The sequence below is a fragment of the Hyperolius riggenbachi genome, chromosome 4 (assembly GCF_040937935.1).
Source record: "Hyperolius riggenbachi isolate aHypRig1 chromosome 4, aHypRig1.pri, whole genome shotgun sequence".
NCBI classification, from domain to species: domain Eukaryota; kingdom Metazoa; phylum Chordata; class Amphibia; order Anura; family Hyperoliidae; genus Hyperolius; species Hyperolius riggenbachi.
The window spans coordinates 96,891,495-96,904,253 of record NC_090649.1 but is presented as its reverse complement, the minus strand read 5'-3'; the positions used below and the strand labels follow the sequence as shown (position 1 = coordinate 96,904,253).

Below are 12,759 nucleotides of genomic sequence, written 5' to 3'. Positions count from 1 at the left end.
TGTACATTTGGCTTCACCCATGACCATGGCCAAATTCTGATGCATGGCCATGCCCCCAAAAAACTGTCTTTGTCCCTGAAAGATGAAAACCATAGCTACGCCTCTGCCCTAAGCAACTAAGTAACATGCTGTAACTGAAAGAACTGCGGTAGTATACAGTCTACATGTTCACTGAACCCAGGGGTGCCTGGTCCACCAGGCTGAATAGGCAGTCGCCTGGGGCGCTGTGTGGGGGCGCTGCTGTGGGGGGGGGCTGTGCCAACCCCCTGCCAGATGATGGGACCCACCAGGTGGTGAACTGAGGCATCTAATAGACACTGCACCAGTTCACTACCTGTAGCTCGCAGCTCACCTCAGCCTGCAGTCTTCCGGCAGGTAGAGCAGTGCTATGGGAAGATGGCGCCCGAAGCCCTGCACTGGAGACTATTTGTGTCTCCAGTACAGGGCTTCAGGCGCCATCTCCCCGTAGCCCTGCTCTTCCTGGCAGCACGGGAGTTGTGAAGATGATCGGGGGAGCTCCATGCTGGGAAAGGAGTCTTCTGCAGGTGAGTAAATATTTATTTTTACATTATTTTCTGGTGAAACACTGCACAAATTACTATTATTTTCTAGCGAAACACTGCTGCATTACTATTATTTTCTAGTGAAACATTGCTGCATTACAATTACTTTCTGGTGAAACTCTGCACACATTACGATTATAATCTAGTGAAACATTGCTGCATTACAAATATTTTCTGATGAAAAATTGCTGCATTACAATATTTTCTGGTGAAACGCTGCCCATATTACGATTATTTTCTGGTGAAAGATTGCTGCATTATGATTATTTTCCGGTGAAACGTTGCTGCATTACGATTATTTTCTGGTAAAAACATTGCTGTATTGCGATTATTTTCTGGTGACACACTGCCCCATTACAAATATTTTGTGACAGCAGCCAGACCAGTAGCATAACTACAATTCATCAGATGAAGGAGGATCCGCAGGCACAGTGGTGTAGTAAAAGCTGGAACTCTTTATTGAAAAAACCACATACGAATGACATGAAAAAGCCACAGGAACAACTCATGCGTATCGGGCTCAAAGTACGCCCTTAATCATAGTTGTTTACAACAACTATGATTAAGGGCGTACTTTGAGCCCGATACGCTTGAGTTTTTCCTGTGGCTTTTTCATGTCATTCGTATGTGGTTTTTTCAATAAAGAGTTCCAGCTTTTACTACACCACTGTGCCTGCGGATCCTCCTTCATCTGCTGTTACTTTGGTCTGGCTATCCTGATCCTGCACCAGTGGGTGGACTTCATGGGGATGTTCACGCCCCTTCCCTTGCCTACCCTTCACAGCCTTGGGGCTTATCTCATAAGGGTTATAAAACAAGTGTGGACATCATGATCTTCACACCCATAACAAGTATAGTCACACAAAAAACCCTGATCTGAAGTATAGTTCCCTGTATTGGAGGAAGGAAACACTTGTATTTGGGAGCCCCCTACAGCTCTTGGCCCCCTGCAGGGGGTGCTCTGATCTAGTTATGCCCCTGAGCCAGACATTAAATTAGTCAAGTCATTGTTGAAGTCAGCCTGTTAAGGTATTCCACTGACTGGCTTGTTTCTTTGAATTTACTTTGGTATCAGTTGAAATTACGTTCCACCCTCAATGAAAAAATAACTAGGCACCAGCCCATCTCATAAGGTTTCCATAAAAGTATATGACACGTTTCCTCACTCTGCTAGTGGTGACCAACCTACACTAATTTCAGCAACCAGGTCACTCATGTATCTTCCTTGTTACATGATGCTCATATAATATGTGTTAATTATGGGTCTTCAGGACAGGTGCAAGCAAAAAAAAAAAAAACAAGATATACTTACCTGGGGCTTCCTGAAGCCCCTGGCAGCCTATCTGTCCCTTGCCTATCTGTCCCTTGCCTGCGTGAGTGCGTTTCCGTGCTGCTCGTGAACGCACCCACGTGGCTTGGAGCATTCTGTGCAGGCTCAATACTTCTGCGCCAGCACAGAATACTCCAGGCCACAGGAATGCTTGTCCTTTAAGGTGTCTACACAAAATGACGCCCACAGGGGTTGGCCATGCAATGAGTTCTGTTGTTGTAGAATGGGGAGGAAGGATGACGCGGGCAGGGTGCATGATGGAGCTGCTTTGAGTGAAAGGGGTAACGAGTGACACAAGTGCTTGGCCTGTACTCAGCCTAAATGATCAGACACTCTGGATCTCTCAGTGACACATTGGGTTGATGATACATACACTAGATTCTAGGCAGAGACGGCCCTGACCGGCCACAATCCATCTAATGTGTGTACAAGGCTTAAAGTACTCCTGAAGTATTTTTAAAAATAAAAATGAGTTATTTACCTTGGTACTATTTCTTGTTACACCTGCCTTTCCAGCAAAGGGCCCCTTTGAACTTATTTAAGAAAATGAAATCAATCAGGTGAATACACTTCAATTTTTTTTCAACTGTTTACAATTTGAAATTTGACACAAAAGTTCTTAAAAAATGAGAAGATTTGTGCAAGCTTTCTAAAATAATAATAATGATAATAATACATTTCCATTTCACAATGTGCAGCATGTGATTGGGCTATTTCCTATTGTTAAAGCAAAACTCCTTAAAGAGAATCTGTAACCTAAAAAACTCATATAAATAAACATACCAGCCTGTAGGTTTTTATCTCCTGTCCTCCTCTGTCACATTTTTGCTGCTCCCCACCAGGATCCTGGCCCAAAAAAAAGCAGTTTTATAAACTGTTTATGTAAACAAAAAATATGGCTGCTAAACAGGTTCATCATAATATTGCATGTTCCTGTAAACTGCATTACAGTTTCCATGAAAGGTTATATTATTGAACAAAAAATTCAGCCTTTAAAGTTTATTTCATAGTTTAGAAGAAGTTTTACCTTGTAAAGAATGCTGCAATATTTAAATAGTGATTACTGACAGCAGGTCCTTGTCTGCATTCTGCAATAGTCTATGAGCTATGCTTCTCACAATTATCAGCTTTTATCAGTAGATGATACTGAGTTACTGAGAGCAGGGAATGTGTTAGCTCTGCTTTTCACAGTTTTTAGTGTGTGAAAGACCCAATGAGACTCAGAGCAGGGCTATCAGTGTAATCTCCTCCTGTCTGTAAACAATTATAGCCACATCCTCTTTGGGCCGACATGCCTGACAAAGGAGAGTACATTTGATTTATTACAGCAATGGGGCAACTAAAAAGGCTGCATTAAGCTACAGCACTTTAGAATAGATATAGGAACTTGTAGGATAGTAGGAAAAAGGCAGAAAATGTTGTTACAGAATCGCTTTAATGTACTGTGTAGAGGTGGCAACCCAATGAGAATTCCCTTGAGAGGGACCAACAGGACGTTTTAAAATGGCACACCGTCCAGTCACTGGTTAAAATGAAAAATTGGAAACAATTTGAAAAACCACACTTTTTAAAGTGGAAAATTGTACACAAACAAAAAAACAACAAAAAACACAAATGTATTACAAAATAATTTTCAAAGGCAGCTTCATTTGAAAGTCGAATTTAACATTTTCGTAAAAATAAATGCAAAAAGAATGTGGGTTTCTTTTGGACACCTTGTAAATTACCAGTAGATTATTGCAGTTATTAGATTGTGAAGTCCTCTGAGGGAAAGTTAGTCATGTGATCATGTATTCCTTAAAGCGCGCAGAAGATGCCAGTGCTAAATAAATGTGTAATAATAATGATAATTTGAACAACTGCATGTATACCTGTCAAAACTGCTTCCTTGGCTGGCTCAGTCCTAATTACCAGCCGTATATGTTCAGTGTTCTTGGCAGCTTTATACACTAGTGACCCCTCCAGTCAATTCTGCAAGTAGCTAGGATAAGAGTATAATGATTTGTTTTTAACAGTGAGAAACCTTCATTGCAAGGAATTTCATGTCTGCCTGTTATATGGTATAATTACAACTAAAACTGTAATACGTGTCTACTCAGGGGATGGTAGTTTGGCAAAATTTCTTCATAACTTTTAAAGGAAAAAAAAGAAGAGGATTTATCTATATTTGTACACTGGTACAAAATACAGAATTGGTAATTGCAGTGACAAATTTAACCTGATGACTAAAATGTATAACACATTCCAAGATGCAAAATGAATCACAAATCCCAAGAAACAAAAGGGTGAGAGAGCCCTGCACTTCCTTTAATCTAAAGGAACAGGAAGGGAACAAGAGGTGGCATAGTATATAATGTGCATACCTAAAGGCAGTGTGCGTTTAGGTTATCTAGTAAGAAGTACAACTTGGCCAGAGGTTGAAGGGGGAATGGACTAAGTCAGAGGCAGAATGTATGCTAGTCTGAAAAAGTGAGTTTTGAGGGAGCGTTTAAAGATATTAAAGGTTGAGAGTGACAGATGTGTTTTGGAAGGGGATTGCAAAGGAGGGGCAAGGCATGTGAGAAATCTTGTACACATCAGTGGTGCTCATCTGGATTCCAGATATCCGAACTACCCAGATAATTCAAACTTTTTCCACTATCCGAACTATCCGAACTGGATATTTTTTAAAATCCGAATAGCACTATCCGACTAACTCGGATTTCCCTCGGAGAGAGAAAGAGACCTCCGAGAGGGATTTTGACCATTTGAAGAGACCTTTGGAAGCATTTTAAGCCATTTTCAGGTCACTTCCGGTTTTCTATCCGGATATCCGAATCTGGCCGGATATTGGGTTCGGATATCCGAGTTTACTCAGATAATAAAAAGTTCGGAATCGGATATCTGATTCGGATCCGGATATCTGGGTATCCGGATCCGGATCAATTCGGATTTTGAAAAGAGGTATCCGAGCACCCCTGGTACACATGAATGCGAGGAGGTGATTCAAGAGAAGGACAAAAGAAGGTTGTGTGCAGATCTGCGATGGGTGGTATCTGGAAACTAGTGAGGAGATGTACAGAGGAGAGAGATTATGGAGAGCTTTGTAGGTTAGGATTAAGAATTTGAAATGAACCCTCTCATTAATTAGCAGTCAATGAAGAGCTTGACAGAGAGGAGAGGAAGAGCGAAAAAAAGATGAATGAGTTCAGCAACCGAGTTCAGGACAGATTGATGAGGTGACTTTGGAATCCACAAAGTAGTATATTACTATAGTCCAAACGAGATATTATAAGAGCATGTACTAACATTTTAGTAGTGTCCTTAGTAAGGTAAAGGTCAGATGCAAGATATATTTTTGAGTTGAGGCTTGACAGAACCTGGTTAGGGAGTGAGTGTGAGGAATAAATGAGAGAGAGGAGTCAAATATCACCCCGAAGCAACAGGCTTTAAGAACTGAAGCTCTAGTGGTGTTGTTAACATTCATTTACCATTTGCAAGCTTGCAAACTTAGAAAAGGAAAGTATAAAACGGAATAAGTTAAGGAGGGGGATCTATACCCAACACTCTAAGGGATAATTTGCAAAAGACTGGCAACATTGACATGGGGTTAATGGCCCATACTCACATACTGTTGCGGCGACAGGTCGCCCATGAGTATGAGGTGTTGCACGGGCGCGCACCCCGACCCGTCGCTCGTCGCTGATGTCGCCAGGCGATTGACCGTGGTCAATCGCCTGGCGACAGTTTCCGTTGCAACTGTCGCTAGTCCACGTGAGTATGCGGACTAGCGACAGCAACATAATTGCAAATAGACGGCGCTTCCGGCGAGGGGGGAGGAACGTCGGCGACAGCTTCCGTCGCACCGCTGGTCCCTCTTCTGCGTGTGTACGCGGAGGGACCTGGCAACGAGCTGTTGCCGGCCTGTAGCGCACACGCTCACGTGTGCTGGCGACAGGCCACTTTTGTTGCCCGTGAGTATGGGCCATTACACATGCACTGCAATGTGGGCTGTGCACATTGTGTGGGTCATGTTACATGCACAACGCATACATTGCTTCTCTTTTTGAAAAAAAAAAAAAAAAAAACAGTACAGCACATCCTTCCCCATTTTCTCCCACATTTTCCTATTGACAAAAATCTAAATACAAATTAAAAAAACAACAACAAACAAACAAAAAACTTCCCCTCCTCTCCTCCCTCCACAATCCTATATATTTAGAATCTCATACAATAACAAAAATCCATCCTGAATAAAACATCCCGCCCCACAATGTACATCATGAAAACACAATTCTATATTTTCCCCCAAAAGAGACTCCTCCCCTACATCCTCAGCATAATTCCATATTCAGATGAGTCTTGAAACTCAAACCATCTATCCTATTTATCATTAAAAACCTCTAATTTATCTTGCTGAAGAGCTATCTGATTTTCTGCATCCTTCAATAAATTAACTTGCCAACCCAATCTCTAAGTGTTGGAGGATCCTGACATCTCCACTAGAGATGTCCCGCACGGTTCGCGGGCGAACAGTTACATAGTTACATAGTTATTTTGGTTGAAAAAAGACATACGTCCATCGAGTTCAACCAGTATAAAGTACAACACCAGCCTGCTCCCTCACATATCCCTGTTGATCCAGAGGAAGGCGAAAAAACCCTTACAAGGCATGTTCCAATTAGCCCCTAAAGGGAAAAATTCCTTCCCGACTCCAGGTGGCAATCAGATAAAATCCCTGGATCAACATCATTAGGCATTACCTAGTAATTGTAGCCATGGATGTCTTTCAACGCAAGAAAAGCATCTAAGCACCCTTTAAATACAGGTATAGAGTTTGCCATAACGACTTCCTGTGGCAATGCATTCCACATCTTAATCACTCTTACTGTAAAGAACCCTTTCCTAAATAAATGGCTAAAACGTGTTTCCTCCATGCGCAGATCATGTCCTCTAGTCCTTTGAGAAGGCCTAGGGACAAAAAGCTCATCCGCCAAGCTATTATATTGCCCTCTGATGTATTTATACATGTTAATTAGATCTCCTCTCAGGCGTCTTTTCTCTAGACTAAATAAACCCAGTTTATCTAACCTTTCTTGGTAAGCGAGACCTTCCATCCCACGTATCAATTTTGTTGCTTGTCTCTGCACCTGCTCTAAAACTGCAATATCTTTATTGTAATGTGGTGCCCAGAACTGAATTCCATATTCCAGATGTGGCCTTACTAGAGAGTTAAACAGGGGCAATATTATGCTAGCATCTCGAGTTTTTATTTCCCTTTTAATGCATCCCAAAATTTTGTTAGCTTTAGCTGCAGCTGCTTGGCATTGAGTACGATTATTTAACTTGTTGTCAATGAGTACTCCTAAGTCCTTCTCCAAGTTTGATGTCCCCAACTGTATCCCATTTATTTTGTATGGTGCTAGACCATTAGTACGTCCAAAATGCATGACCTTACATTTGTCAACATTGAATTTCATCTGCCATGTATGTGCCCATATAGCCATCCTATCCAGATCCTGTTGCAATAGGACACTATCTTCCTGAGAGTTGATGATTCTGCACAATTTTGTATCATCTGCGAAAACAGCAACATTGCTCACTACTGCATCTACTAGGTCATTAATAAATAAATTGAAGAGCACTGGACCCAGAACAGACCCCTGTGGGACTCCACTGCTAACAGTCTCCCATTTTGAGTATGATCCATTGACCACAACTCTTTGTTTTCTGTCCATTAGCCAGTTCCCTATCCATGAACACAGACTCTTTCCCAGTCCTTGCATCCTCAACTTTTGCACCAGACTTTTGTGGGGAACAGTGTCGAAGGCCTTTGCAAAGTCCAAGTATATCACATCTACAGCATTCCCAATATCCATATTAGCATTCACTACCTCATAAAAGCTGAGCATGTTAGTCAAACAGGACCTGTCTTTAGTAAACCCATGTTGATGCTGAGAAATAAGATTATTTTCTACTATGAAGTCATGTATAGTATCTCTTAGTATCCCCCCAAATAGTTTGCATACAACTGATGTTAAGCTTACAGGTCTATTATTTCCTGGATCTGATTTTTTGCCCTTCTTAAATAATGGGAAAACGTGGGCTGTCTGCCAATCCACTTGGACTCTGCCAGTTGCAAGAGAGTCACAAAAGATAAGATGAAGGGGTTTATCTATAACTGAACTTAATTCCCTTAGGACCCGAGGATGCATGCCATCCGGGCCAGGTGCCTTGTCTATTTTTAATTTATTTAGTCTTGCCTTCACTTCTTCCTGCGTTAAGTATTTAATAGTACAGTTAGAAGATTGAGACTCTTCCGCCTCTGTAGTTTGAAACAGTGCTGTTTCTTTTGTGAAGACAGAAGCAAAGAAAGCATTTAATAACTCTGCCTTACCTTGGTCATCCACCATTGAGTTCCCACCCTCATCCTTTAGGAGTCCTATATAGTCAACCTTTCTTTTTTTAGAACCTTTTGTAAACCTTTTGTAAAACCTTTTTGGGTTAAATTTGATATCCTTAGCGATTTGTTTTTCAGCTTCAATCTTTGCCTGCCTAATTTCTTTTTTACAATTTTTATTGCACTCCTTATAATTGCTTGCTTAGTGCAGCCTCGGTCCCCTCCTGTTTTAAGACCTTATAGGCATTCTGTTTCCTCTTCATTTTATCTTTAACCTTTCTATTCATCCATAGAGGCCTTTTTTTATTCCTAGATATTTTGTTTCCAAATGGGATATACATACTACAATATTGATTGAGTATAAGTTTAAAAGCTTGCCATTTCCCTTCAGTGTCTTCCCCTTGTAGTACATTATCCCAGTTCACCAAACTTAGTGCCTGCCTAATTTGATTGAACTTTGCTTTTCTAAAATTCATAGTTTTAGTGGTCCCACTGCCCCGTGGCCTATCAGTCACCAGATCAAACGTTATCATGTTGTGATCACTATTTCCCAAATGTTCTTGAACCTGCACATTTGATACATTATCTGGTCTATTAGAAATTATCAGATCTAGTAACGCATTCCCCCTAGTTGGTTCAGTTACCATTTGAGTCAAGCAATTGTCCTGTAGTGATGCCAGAAATCTGCTGCTTTTACCAGAATGGGTAGCCTCAATACTCCAGTCAATGTCTGGAAAGTTGAAGTGGCCCATAATTATGACCTCATTTTTACTTGCAGCTTTTTCAATCTGCTGTAGTAATCGCAGTTCTGCAGCTTCATTAATAAGAGGTGGCCTGTAGCATACCCCAATAAGCAATTGGCAACTTTTATTTCCACCATGAATATTTACCCAAACGGACTCCACATCTTCGCAATCTTCCTCCATCTCATCGTTGAGGACAGCCGGAGAACTTCCTTGGTTAGCGATCGCAGAGAACCGGGAACTTTTCCAGAAGTTCGGTTCACCCCCATAGTGCATCATGAGGGTCAACTTTGACCCTCTACATCACAGTCAGCAGGCACATTGTAGCCTGGAGCCCCACCCCCCTTATAAAATGCAGGCAGTGGACTCACTCGTGTGCCTGCAGTAATTAGTAAAGGGATAGCTGCTGCAGACTCTCATAGGGAAAGCTTAGTTAGGCTCTGGTAGGCTTGTTAGCTTGCTCCTGGCTGATTGTTATTGCTAAAAAAAAAGCACTCCTCAATAGCTCTTTTGAGAGCTAATCTTGTTCTTGTGATCTATTTTTTTTTTGTGTGTGGCCTACTTGCATTATATCCAGCCCTGTCAGTCAGTGTCACTGTACCTATCTGTTTGTGACAGGTGCACATGTAATACCCATCACTGCATATACCTACTACCTTCAGTGCACCCACCTACCTAGGTGAGCGCACGCAGTGTCATTGTGCCTGCCCAGTACCTGTCTGTGTGTGACAGGTGCACATGTAATACCCATCACTGCATATGCCTACTACCTGTTGTTCACTTCAGTATACCCACCTACCTACGTGAGCGCACCCAGTGTGATATACCACTCCGTGCATATCTGTGAACTGCACCTGTGTGACTGACTGCACATTGTATTAGTCAAGTCAGTGCATACCTTTCACCCCCAATATGGACAAAACAGAAGGCAGAGGCAGGCCACCTGTAGAGATGGACCAGACCTCCAATTTTCGGTTCGCGAACTTCCGCAAAAGTTTGGTTCGCGCGAACTTTCGAGAACTGCACTAGACTTCAATGGGGAGGCGAACTTGGAAAACTAGAAAAAATTATGCTGGCCAGAAAAGTGATGGAAAAGATGTTTCAAGGGGTCTAACACCTGGAGGGAGACATGGTTGAGTGGGATAGACGTCAAAATTCCCGGAAATAAATTTAGTTTTGACGCAAAGCAGTGTTTTAAGGGCAGAAATCACATTCAATGCTAAATTGCAGGCCTGAACTTCCACCCTCCTCCTCTCTTGTCTTGTCTTCCAGGGATTTGTAGGATGTCAAAAGCCAGCTCACATACATTGGCCAGTAATCGAACCCAGGTCAACAGCTTGGAAGGCAGATTTCTACTACCTACTGTAAGTGACAGCAACATAGGAGAAAAGTAATGTATGGCTTATTTTACTCTGGGAGAAATGTACTTTCAATTACTGTATCTTAACATTTAATACTGCGTTCATGGTATGTGTATAGAGTGAGTGGAGTATAGTACTGTATCAGCTAGGCCTGTTTTTAACATGGAGTCTCATGCAACCAGAATGCACACTTATCCCGGCATCAGCCGATCCCCGATGGTGCTGGATAACCAAGACTCTACTGTTTTATTGTTTCTTGTTACCACATCATTGTTTATTGTTACCACATCATTCTTACATACTTCTTTTTGCACCCCCTCCTTTTTTTGTCACCAACCCCTCCCTCTAGATTGTAAGCCTTTGGCAGGGCCCTCTCCCCTTGTGTATCATACATAACTGTGCGAACTTTACCCAGAATTATGGGAACTTGTATTTTTACCACTACCACTCTAGTGTATGATTTGGCATTGTATTACTATCTGCATTGTGTTGTGTATCTTATTGCTATTACCTGTATTGTTGTATCTATTGTCTCTTACCTGTATTGTGCTGTCACCCTTGTTATCATTGTCTGTAATCCTATTTATTGTACAGCGCTGCGTAATATGTTGCCGCTATATAAATCCAATAAATAATAATATTATTATTATTGTTTCAATTCTGTAATGGTAACAATAATTAGTATTGTTGTTTTTATTAGAATTAATGCTGTGGTAGTAGTAATACTAATACACACTAATCATAATAATAATAATAATTATTATTATTATTATTATTATTTCAATGTTGTCATCATAATAATATAAATTAGCATTATTATGATTATCATAAATGCTTTGGCAAGAATACTAATACATATTATTATTATTATTATTATTATTATATTGTTGTTGTTGCTGTCTGCATTATCCATGTAGTGATGATGATGTGTTCCTGCTACATTTGGTGTGTTAGAACTTTGGTAGAAATCTCTTTCCTAACACTTTGGGTAGCACTGTACCCTGGTGAGGACAGCCATCCCTCTCATAGTCACAGGAATACTAATGGAATCAGAAATCTCGGTCCGCATCTTCCGCCTATAACGAGAGACAGTAGATTGTCGGTGAGATGACAGCTGTAGCCGCATTTATGGAGCGCTCTCTCAGTAAAATAACACAGCATCTCAGGAAATGCATTGTGCAACCTCTGAACAAAGCAGTAATGGTCCCGGAGCAGTTATTTTCACAGGGCTGGTGTAAGTAAGATAAAAAGAGAGCATTTCTGAAGAACTGCTTTTATGGTCTGGGTCAGAGTGCGCTTTCCATGTTGTTTGCTCCCATCTGAATTTCCTAATAGCCTATCTCCTCAGCTAACAGATGCCCAGCCTCATGTCGGAACCAGATCGAGCCACCACAGAGATGCTATCCAACTCCTTTCTTATTGAGCCGTTTCCCTAGCAGATGGTGCAGTGCTGCAGGCACACTCCTTCCTGTTAATTACCAGCCTTATCTACAGATGGAAATGTCAGTCAGCCTCACAGGTCCTGGTTCCTGCCATTGCCTTAGTCCATAGCCCTCTACCTAGGCAAGATGCTGCCAACATACACCATGTGTTTTGTGACTGCTGACTAGGCAGGCTACAAAAAACAACTCACATTATGAATATTCATGGCGGAATGTTAAGAGTTCTGTTCATCTGTGGCAGTTATATGTTGGCTTAAAGGGGGATTAAACAGCACCTCTCTAAAAAGAACTCCGTATAAGTACTGTCTGCATGTAAAAGTGTAACATAACATAATCCATATGATTTCAGAAAAAAAAAACAGCATTCCTTTCTGAAGAAAACAGCGATTTATTTTCCCCGCAGTGTTTCTGTGACTCCGACTGCCAGGTGCACGTGTAGAATGTTGAATTTTAATTCCTGCGTGTGGCCACTTCTCCTCAGCATGTCATAAATGAGTTGACTGAAGCAGTAAAAATAAGGTCAGCTCCGTAAATGTAATAGGAGCTTTTTCATCTGTCCGTGATGTATTCATTGGTCGTTGAATAGAGCACACTGATGTGTTCGGTGGAAAGGGCGGACCTGTAGTAAGTCAATTTACACTATAGGTAGTGATGAGGGGTGGAGGTGCCCAAAATATGATAGTCAGATTATACCTAAAAATTTGAAAATAATAAACAGACTGTAAAAAGAGAGGTGCCCTGCCTCTCCAGATGACACAACACAAGTCAAACAAAAAGGGGGTTTAGATCAGGTAAGATTTATTTAAGCATGTTTAAAACAGACAATGGGCTTGATTTACAAAACGGTGCTAACTTTAGCACTGGCCCTTAGCACGTCTAAACTCAGTTGAAATGTGAGAAGTAATGATCGTGCGCAAAGTACCGCGCGCAAACGCGCAAAG

General features: G+C 41.4%; 1 long non-coding RNA gene across 1 annotated transcript in view; it reads left to right on the top strand.

The window, feature by feature from the left end:
* The window catches only part of LOC137570423 (uncharacterized), a 58,283-nt gene that overhangs the window by 9,156 nt on the left and 36,368 nt on the right, over nt 1-12,759 (top strand). The window contains exon 2 of the long non-coding RNA XR_011031038.1: nt 10,288-10,379. This is a non-coding gene — a long non-coding RNA (uncharacterized lncRNA). The remainder of the gene's footprint in view (nt 1-10,287; nt 10,380-12,759) is intronic.